The sequence below is a fragment of the Streptopelia decaocto genome (genome assembly GCF_964273445.1).
Source record: "Streptopelia decaocto genome assembly, chromosome: 1".
In the NCBI taxonomy this organism is placed as follows: domain Eukaryota; kingdom Metazoa; phylum Chordata; class Aves; order Columbiformes; family Columbidae; genus Streptopelia; species Streptopelia decaocto.
In genome coordinates this window covers 9,748,737-9,758,622 of record NC_138663.1, presented here as the reverse complement: position 1 = coordinate 9,758,622, position 9,886 = coordinate 9,748,737, and the positions used below count along the sequence as shown (strand labels likewise).

Below are 9,886 nucleotides of genomic sequence, written 5' to 3'. Positions count from 1 at the left end.
GGTCTGTCCTCAGATGCCAGCACACAGTGGGGCATATGCATACCGGGACACCCTTCAAATACTCATCACACTAAATGCAATATGTTAGACTGGATTCTCCAAGGAAGGGTAGCTATTTAGTTCCACAAATCCATTCATTTTTAAACTACCCTTCTTGAGGTTTCTGTAATGCACCCAATAGACAAGGGTGCTTTCATATATCTGGAGTGCTGAGGACCTATTACACTTAAAATAATACTACTACTGATTTTTAAAGTGAAATGCTGTGATCCTGATCTTCTTCAACTGGGTTTTACAAAGGAAGTTGATCCTGTTTTAACTTGTTGAAAAGTGATCAAAAGTACCCAATGAGTTTAGAAAAATATAATTCAGTACAATTATTTTATTGTTAAGATCTGTGTAGAAGAACTGAGGAGGAGTGGAGAGGAGAAAGAGAGAGAGAGAGAGAGAGAGAAAGAGAAAGAGAAAGAGAAAGAGAAAGAGAAAGAGAAAGAGAAAGAGAAAGAGACAGAGAAAGAGAAAGAGAAAGAGAAAGAGAAGAGAGAGAGAAAGAGAGAGAGAGAAAGAGAAAGAGAAGAGAAAGAGAAAGAGAAAGAAGAAAGAGAAAGAGAAAGAGAAAGAGAAAGAGAAAGAGAGAAAGAGAAAGAGAAAGAGAAAGAGAAAGAGAAAGAGAAAGAGAAAGAGAAAGAGAAAGAGAAAGAGAAAAGAGAAAGAGGGAAGGGAAGAGGGAAGGGAAGGGAAGGAAGGGAAGGGAAGGGAAGGGAAGGGAAGGGAAGGGAAGGGAAGGGAAGGGAAGGGAAGGGAAGGGAAGGGAAGGGAAGGAAGGGAAGGGAAGGGAAGGGGAAAAAAGAAAAAGAAATAAAAAAGAAAAAAAAAGAAAAAAAGAAAAAAGAAAAGGAAAGAAAAGGAAAGGAAAGGAAAGGAAAGGAAAGGAAAGGAAAGGAAAGGAAAGGAAAGGAAAGGAAAGGAAAGGAAAGGAAAGGAAAGGAAAGGAAAGGAAAGGAAAGGAAGGAAAGGAAAGGAAGGAAAGGAAAGGAAAGGAAAGGAAAGGAAAGGAAAGGAAAGGAAAGGAAAGGAAAGGAAAGGAAAGGAAAGGAAAGGAAAGGAAAGGAAAGAAAGGAAAGGAAGAAAAGAAAAGAAAGAAAAGAAAAGAAAAGAAAAGAAAAGAAAAGAAAAGAAAAGAAAAGAAAAGAAAAGAAAAGAAAAGAAAAGAAAAGAAAAGAAAAGAAAAGAAAAGAAAAGAAAAGAAAAGAAAAGAAAAGAGAAATAGAGAAATAAGAGGAGATTGCAAGTGAGAGCTGAAGTCTGTCAACGTGGAACTGCAGTTCCATTTACAAATGGAAATATTTAAAAGAATGCAGCAAGACTCACAGGTTAAAATAAGGTGCACCTTAGAGTAATAACACTGTCAGGTAAGTTATATATCTGGTGATATGAAAATTATTTCCAAAATAACCTAAGTCCAAAAAAATGCTTAAGTTGCCTCCCTCCTACCCCCAGTAAAAAAGGAAAAAAAAAAGGTCCACGTGATGGGGCACTGGGCACCTAAGTATTTTTGCAGCTGGGGAACATAGAAGGTAAGTGATTTGCCAAAGACCATATAAAAATTAGTAGCAGAGGTGGAAGTAGAAAGCAGAGGCCTAACTCCCTCCGTCCAACACCAGCACTTCCTTTGAAAATGATCCTGGTCTAGTCCAAATCTGTCACCTCCCAGGCATGCTATGTTCTGCTGCCACGCAGAGGCTGCAGCACTCAACAGCACCGAAGGACCTCGAGTGCTGCTTGCTCAGCCTGCAGCAAAGCTTGAGCTTTAAACAGAGCCTCAGCACTGCTGGTGGCATTGTTATCATGTAGAAAAACTCCAGCACAATGCTGAGCAGTGGGTTTAAGGAGTGGGAGCAGAGAGAACCAACACAGAATCTGGAAAATCTCCCAGAGTGCACATCTGACCCTCCACAAACTTCAGAGGATGAAGATCAGGGAGGCATATAGATGACTAAATTAGATTTATTCACAGTGGGTAAGCTACACACTGTTTCTTTATGTAAAAAATCTGCACGATTCCCTTTTCTACTCCATGGGAAAAAATGTATACATACATATGATTCTCCATCTGTTATGATTCTAACTCACTAGTATTTATCCATAATAGGGTCTCTTGGAGCAAAAGGATGGATTAAATGACCTTCCAGGGCTTTTGGTTTTACTCTTTTCTAAGCGTCTATGAAACTTTGAAAGGGTTAAATGATTTGAGAGGTAATTTAAAGATCAGAAAAAAAAAGCAATACACACATACTTATAGTATATGCACAGAGAGAGAGTAAAACTTTGGTTTACTATTGTATCAGTTGTAATAGTCTTCAGTACCATACAGATTAGATAGGTAGATATGTAGGTATGTGGGTAGATGGACAGATAGACATGTTGATGGATGGATATAGGCTTGTGTACTACCATTGATCTGACTGCAGCAGAGACAAGAAATCAGCTGCTACAAAAAGCCCAGTCAGAACACGGCTCTGGTTGCCTGGTTCTGTGGCCAAATATTTTTTGGCTCCTGCTATCAGTTGACGGTGGTCGGTCAACACTGAGCTTTAGTTTTCTTGTTCGTAAACTGTAGATAAGCATGCCTACTTGGCACCAGCAGGATGAAATCATACTAATTTCAGGAAATTCCTGGAAAATCGATTGTCTTGACAACAGGTGCTACATGAACACAGGCTACTTTTGATTTACTACACTGATTTTAAACCAGAGAAGTCATGGTCAAGCCACAAGCACATATATGGAAGACAGCAGGGAGACAGACTAGAAAATACCACTTTTCCCTCTCCAGAACCTACAGCATAGGGCAGTAATCCTCAATTTTATCAGCTAGTGACACTTCATTCCAAGTAAATGTACCTTTCTTACAGTAAAAACAGGAGCATAGAATGTATAAATGAATCCACAAGTAAGTAGCTGTAGGCAGAAATGTGTCTAGGGCAGGTGTTTCCTTGTGGTGCTGTCCTCCACAGAGAGAAAAAGGAGCAGGGGCCAGGTGGGAGTGCTCGGGGGCTTGGCTGTTGTGATATGACAAGGAAGCCCCTCTTTGTTCTGCCTGGGCTTCATGTCAACACAAAGACTCAAGTTTGAGAAATTTAGTGAAAAGGATGGGAAGAAGGAGCTAATTTCCCGACATTTGGGTTTCATAAGACATGATGCAAAGACCAAGTTCCCACATTGTCTGAGTGAAAACAGGACAGATCTCTTTGAGCTCAGGGCTTGATGCAATTGCAGCAGTAGCATCTGCCTATCGGTGGCTCTGCCAGTATTGTAGTCTAGAGCGTCTTGACAGCTGTGTACCTCCTACACTTGGAAGGTCTCCAGCTGGCTGTTTTGGTTGGCTAGGTGCCAGTCCAAGGAGTCCTCACTAATGCTTTGCCTATTTTCAGTGAAAGGAAGGCAGAAAAATAGCAGTTCTAGACTTGAAAAGATCACTGGACGCCCAAGTCCAGCACCCTGCTACGCATAACTATTTACCATTTGTGTAGTAGACATCACTTTCTAGTCCTAAATGTGTTAACTGATGGAGTTGCCCCCCCTCTGCCTTGGGATATCACAGAGAAAGCTAACAGAGTCTAAATTGGTTGTGTCCCTTAATCCCAGCCCACCACGACTCCTATTTTTAATGAAGCAGCGTTCTTACAGAATGTCCTGTGTTAACCTTGGATATTGATTTACAGTGACTGTCACCTCCTCTTTCTCCGTGCCTTCATTGTTCATTCCTTTCTTATCCTCTGGCAAGATGAAATTATGGCTCCAATTTCACACGTATTAAGCAACACTTCATTACAGCTTCCTCCCCCCACTTCTCTTTTTGGTATCCTGTTTATGTTGTTTTACCCATAGGTTCAGAACTCTTCCTGACTTTCTTCTCTACTTTTTCCCCCACAGGGCTCTGGAGTTTCATAAACACCTGGCATTTCATTACTTGGTAGTAGATCTTTAACCTTTCACTTGAATGCTTAATGTGCTCTTTGGTTCCTGACCTATAGATGTAAAACATATTTTATTAAATTTTGAGAAGAGTGAAAAGACTAGTTAGATAAAAGACATAATTTTAGTTTGGTCAATTGTTGCTCACTGTTGCCCCCCACCCCTCATGTCATAACCAATAACTCTCCTAAAATATTTGTAAATAGGATTTAACAACTCAGAAGCACAAAGGCTTTAATTCATAAAAGCTTGCTGACATGTGCTTAAATTTGAGCACACAATAAAAATTAAACATGAGAGACATAGTTTTGTTCAATAGGGAACCAATTATAAACCACAAAAATGATGCAATTTATTACCATTAACTTTCCTTTCTTAGTGGAGTGGGAGCAGTTTCTTGACAATATTTTATCAACATTGTAAGTACTTAAAGTTTGCCTAAATTGCATTATATGAAGGATGGAATATGCCATAGATACTGGCAATATTTGACAAAGGGAAAATATGTCCATGCAAATCAAACACTTAATTTTCACAAGCTGGATTTAACAATGGAGGAAAAATAAGCATTGCCAATAATGATGGCAAATCTTTAAACAATCAGTAAGTTGAAAAACAACCAAGGATTTGAAAGTGCTGTGGCACCAGGTTAGGTCAATGCCTTTTGTCCTTTGCTAATGATGTGTTTAGATAGTTCCCTCTTTACAAATAATTCACATGTCAACTCTTTCACAGTTAAAACACTGCACCTGTCTAGGAGAAGAAAGTGCCTTCAAAGCCTGCCTTCCCTCATTAATCAACATGTGAAAAAATGTTAGAGGTAAAGCTGGACTAATCATGGGTTAGATGCAACCCCTGAACAAATTGAGAGGGGGGGGGGAAGGAAAATGAGGAACATTTGCTGAGAATTTACATTTGTCTTTGTTTCTCTATTGTTTGTCCTCACCATTTGCTTGGAAATAAAGATCACTCTGGGTTTTTGAGGCATTATTGTTACACGTAACTTTCTTTCTCCTGCACTAGGGAAACAATCATTTAACTCTAACACAGCTGTAGAGTTAATTTGTTGGGTTTTTTGTGTTTTTGTTTTGTTATGGTTTTGTTTGTTTGTTTTAACATATTTATTTATTTTTCAAGAAGCCACCAGGAAAATGAAGAACATTTGCTGGTACAATGTCATTATGAAGACACATGATTCCTGTTATTTTCAAGGTGAAGATAACTTCTTATTCTAAAACTAAATTTTAAATTCCCCCCAGTAAATGCAAATCAAAGCAGAAATGTCACGTGCTGTATCTCAGTTCAGAGTTATTTCCACCCTCCCTCCCAGGAAACTGTTAAAAATATTAGTCTTAAGAATCTCAAGGTATTGGGGTTTAGGGGTGGAGGGGAAAGCCAGTTTGTCATAAAATAAAAAGGAGTGAAAACATGACAGCTATAAGTAGTCCCTAGGCTGCAGAATGAATCTCTTATTTTTCCCACTCTCTTGATCTCTCATTAACCTAAGGATTCAAACACTGCTACTCTCCTGTACTAGAAGGTACTACTAGAAACTCAGTCTTTGATGTATGTTCTCTTTCTTACTCAGCTCTCATCCAACTCTTAAATTTCAGGGCTGGCACTGAATCTGTGACCTTTTTTCACAACATGCTGCTGACCAGATGTTTGTAACAAAGAAAATCACTGTCACAAAGCAAAAATCTCCAGCCACTAAAGGATATGTAAACTTATGTTTTGGATAACCAGAAAAAAATGTCTTCTCAGTCTGGGTAAAATGTGGAATGGAAACAACATCTCTTTGCTCTGATGGGGGAACTAGGTCACAATCTTGTGCCTCGCAAGATGTCCTGTCCAAGACCTGGTCAAACTCTCATACCTACCAAACCATCAGATGGCCTTTAAGCTGGGTCTGTCAGAAAAACACAGCCCGGGGCTGTGGGGCAGGAATATTGAAAGGATGAGAACCACTGAAGAAGAAACTGGAATGTCCTTCTGCCTTTGGGTGGATTTATTTTCACTCCCAGGTACAAATAGAGCAGGAAGGGGAGAGTTAAAAGTGATTTGCATCTATTCTGTCACTTCAGACCATTTGGTTTGTTCTGTCCCCTGCAAGGGGAGGTGGCAGCTTGGCAGATCTGGAGCCACAGGAGACTTCAGGTGAAGTGCAGCCTAAAGCAGAGGGGCTAATACTTGTCAGAGCCATGGAGGACCAAAACTAATGGCTTTGTAGGAAGCCATGCATTTGTTTTTTGCAGTCCTGACACCTTTTATGTACATAACATAACACATAGGAATTTCTTTGAGAAATAAATATCTGTTTTAAGCTTCAGAAAACTTCAGCAGTTTAAGACATTCTGAACATACAATGTCCTTGGTTTTGGTTTTTTTGTGTTCTTTTTTATGAACTCCAGCCACCAAAATGCTCTCCCTCATCTTAGTGACTAACCCTGCATGCACAGGAACAAACATGATCGATTGCGTGAGTAACACTAAACACAAAAGCACTAGATATTTGACTCCTGACCTTAAAACAGCCCCAAACTACAGGGAAATGTACTCCCACTGGCAGCAAAATGACCTGGTGACAGCTTCTGTACCACAGGAGATCCTGTCCCTCCCCACAGGTCGCTCTGCCTGGAAGTCACATTCTGAGCCATGACCCTGAGGGTGAAATGTCGAGGACATCCTGCTGGGCCAAACGCTTCCCATCTAGTCTGGATTTTGCCCCTTTCTGTCCCTCAGGAAGCTGTAGTACATGTCCTGGATGCTGCATAGCCATCGATTTGTAAAGCCAGGTTTAAAGACTTGCTGAGATATTACAGTTCCAGCCCTGGAACTAAAAGTCCGTAACCTAAGTTCCAGGTGCACAGAGTCATTTGCAAAGCATGGTATCGTCATCACAATAAGTTACACAGCTAAGACATGCACTAAAATAATGTACAGTGTTATTTGAGAAATCTGCTGCAGGAAGGGAGAGAGAGAGCAGAAAATATAATTGCAATGGGAAAAGTTATGGTAAGGCGTGGGCTGAGCAAAGATCAAGCTACACATTATGACCACACTGTTTCTGCCACATATGGTATTTTTGTCAAATTGAAATACTTTGAAAAGAAAGTAAATTACTCTGCCTATCTTTGGATTTTATAGGAAGGCCTCCAATTAGGCTCTAATGTCAATGAATTCGTTTTCACTAAGTCAAATTAGAAAACCTGGAAATCTCAATTTCTGGATCCCAAAATTAACAAGAGATTAACATTCTCACTTCCAAATATCCTATTCTATTTAATAGGAGGAATGACTGTTTAATATCTCTCCTGACTTCACCATTTATTTAAGCAGCCATATATAAAATTAGGAATTTAGCTTTAGGTGGATGCATTTCAGGATGTGACATTTCTAGATTAACATATTTATCTTAAAAAATAACCAAAAAAGCTTATTTTATATTTCCCCTTCTAAAAATAGTATCTCCCAATATGATGGTTTGAGATGTTGAGCCTGACTTTGCTCAGAAAGAGTTAAAGTTCTTAGGACCCTGGAACTAACCTGGGTCAAAATACTAGAAATTCTGTCACTCTAAGAATTTTCTGACAGAAATTGAACAAAACTAATAGCTATACACTGTCTTTAAGTGCATATGTATTTATATAGACTGTTATCTTTAAAGACTGATTAAAAAAAAAAAAAAAACAACCTAACAAAACCACCCCAAGGAGTTGCGGAATGTGTGCTCCAACTTCTATTTTATCAAAGCTAGATCACAGAAACACTGCTATGCCTTTAGGGACCATATGTGGCAAGAAGTTATTCACCTACTGTTAGTAGTCACAATGTAGAAAATCTGTCTGCAGATTTCTCTTTCAAATTTTCTTCTAAATTTGCCTGAATGGTTAATCTAGCCTTTTAGCAAAGCTTTGCTTTTCTCATACAGATGTCAGACTGTTTACACAGAGCAAGCCCAGTAAACATTGCAGTGGAAGGCTGCTAATGTGCGAAGATGGAATGCTGTGTGCTTGCTGGAGACTCAAATGCCATCACACACATGCACACATTCCCTGACTCTCTCTCAATGTTCATATCCTTGGCACACCGGGTCAAGTTCTGCAGTATTGGGCATCATCCTACCTGGGTAACTGATATTTGGCTCAGAATAAGCAACAGGGGTCAGGTCACTGCCACAATAAACCTTTTGGAAATACAAAGCATGGCAAAAAATAATATGGCCTGAAGTTAGGCTATGTGGTATAGGTTTAGCCTGCCCTGTGTTCATATGTTGGCTTGACCTGCAGTTTGTTCTACAATCAAATAAAAAAGGTATCTTAAACTTGGCTTCCTGACCTTCAGAGGCATATCCAAACCTGTGATTTATGAGAAAATTAACTGATATTTTTTTCCTAAATTGACACAGATAGAACTTGGAAGCACCCCTTCAAAAGATGCTTTCGGATCTTAAGAATGTGACGCATTATGATACAGAAATATTACATACTTCAACCACCTGTGGCTGTGAACATCCTTGGCCTGCTGACAGGAAGGTCACTATTTTTTTTTCCAGTTATGGACTGTAATGGAGGTAAGAGGTAGCATTTCAAACGAGTGATCTCTTTGGTGTTTGCTAGATGTAGTGGAAAGCACTTTGTCTATAAATTAATTAAGTTTTAATTGTCAGGAAAGGAAAGAATCTTTGCAAATCCAAAGCATGAGTAAAAGAAAGAGTGTAAATTAAAAGTACTGTAGCAAATATACAACCTTGTTAGGGTTTTTTGTATTATCTGGTGGAAAATCAAAAGTGCCTTATATCGCCTTACTCTGGCTTTCTGGGCCAAGACATATCTGGGATTGCAACTTGGGAACTACTGCCATGAGTCACATCTCACTCAGGGGTGATACTCTGATGGGTACTGGGTACTGGTCTGCATCTCCCCAGCCTTTAGAAAGAACAAGAACACTTTCTGCATCTCCCCAGCCTTTAGAAAGAACAAGAACACTTTCTGCACTCAAAAAGTCGTATAGCATGAATTATCATTGAGAGTGGATGACTCATTGGGTGTTTGACAGTTCCTGTCACTGAAACTAATTTTTGTCTTGGATGAACATTTAACAAAAAAGCATCTCTAACACCTGGGACCAGCTCATTTGAAAGGACAGTTCTTTTCCCTTCCTTGTTGCCATGGTTGCCATCACAGCAGGACTTGGCCACACATGCAAAATCACTCATGTAAGAAAAAGGCTATGGAAACTCCTGAGGTTTGAAACTCAGTCAAACCCAGTCCAAATCAGTCCCAGCACATTGACCTTTTGGGCATGTCAGAGGGCTCCTTTGTCACAAGCTCAGACAGGAACCAGCAGGAAATTGTGCAGAGGGTATGCAAGGACCTGGAAGCTTCTCCAGCAGTGAGGACCCCAAACCTGTCTCCTGCAGGAGTGAGGGGTCATCAAAAGTCTCAGTGCTTCCTATTCCAGATGCAAGGTGCAATTCCTTGACATCTCTGCATCAGCACAGAGTGCCATTTAAGAAAAATTCTCAGACTCTACTAACAAGAAAAAAAGCAAATAAAAAGCTTTTTACTGCACAGACCATTCCTTCTCTGGGGAGAGATGGAGAGAAGCAGCAAACCACACGTGCAATTCTTAACTACACTGCTCAACATGATAAGGGAATGCAAATGGAACAGGGGTTTTATTAAAACAAAGGGGTTTGAACATACTTTTGCCTACAGAAGTGGTTGTTGCATTAATTACTGGACAAAAGGGCTCTTTTTCCACTACTTTGATTTTTTTTACTCCTATTTAAAACCTATTTTACTTTTAATAGAATGAGCATGTAAGTCAAAATGAATATCTAAATCTGCTTATGACAGAGTGCAAATGGCTTCCCTCTTCCCCACTGTATGCCCCAAATTATGAT

The 9,886-nt window shown here is 39.6% G+C and overlaps 1 protein-coding gene across 1 annotated transcript in view; it reads right to left on the bottom strand.

Annotated features, from left to right (window-relative positions):
• SEMA3D (semaphorin 3D) overlaps positions 1-9,886 on the bottom strand; it is a 147,271-nt gene that overhangs the window by 9,500 nt on the left and 127,885 nt on the right.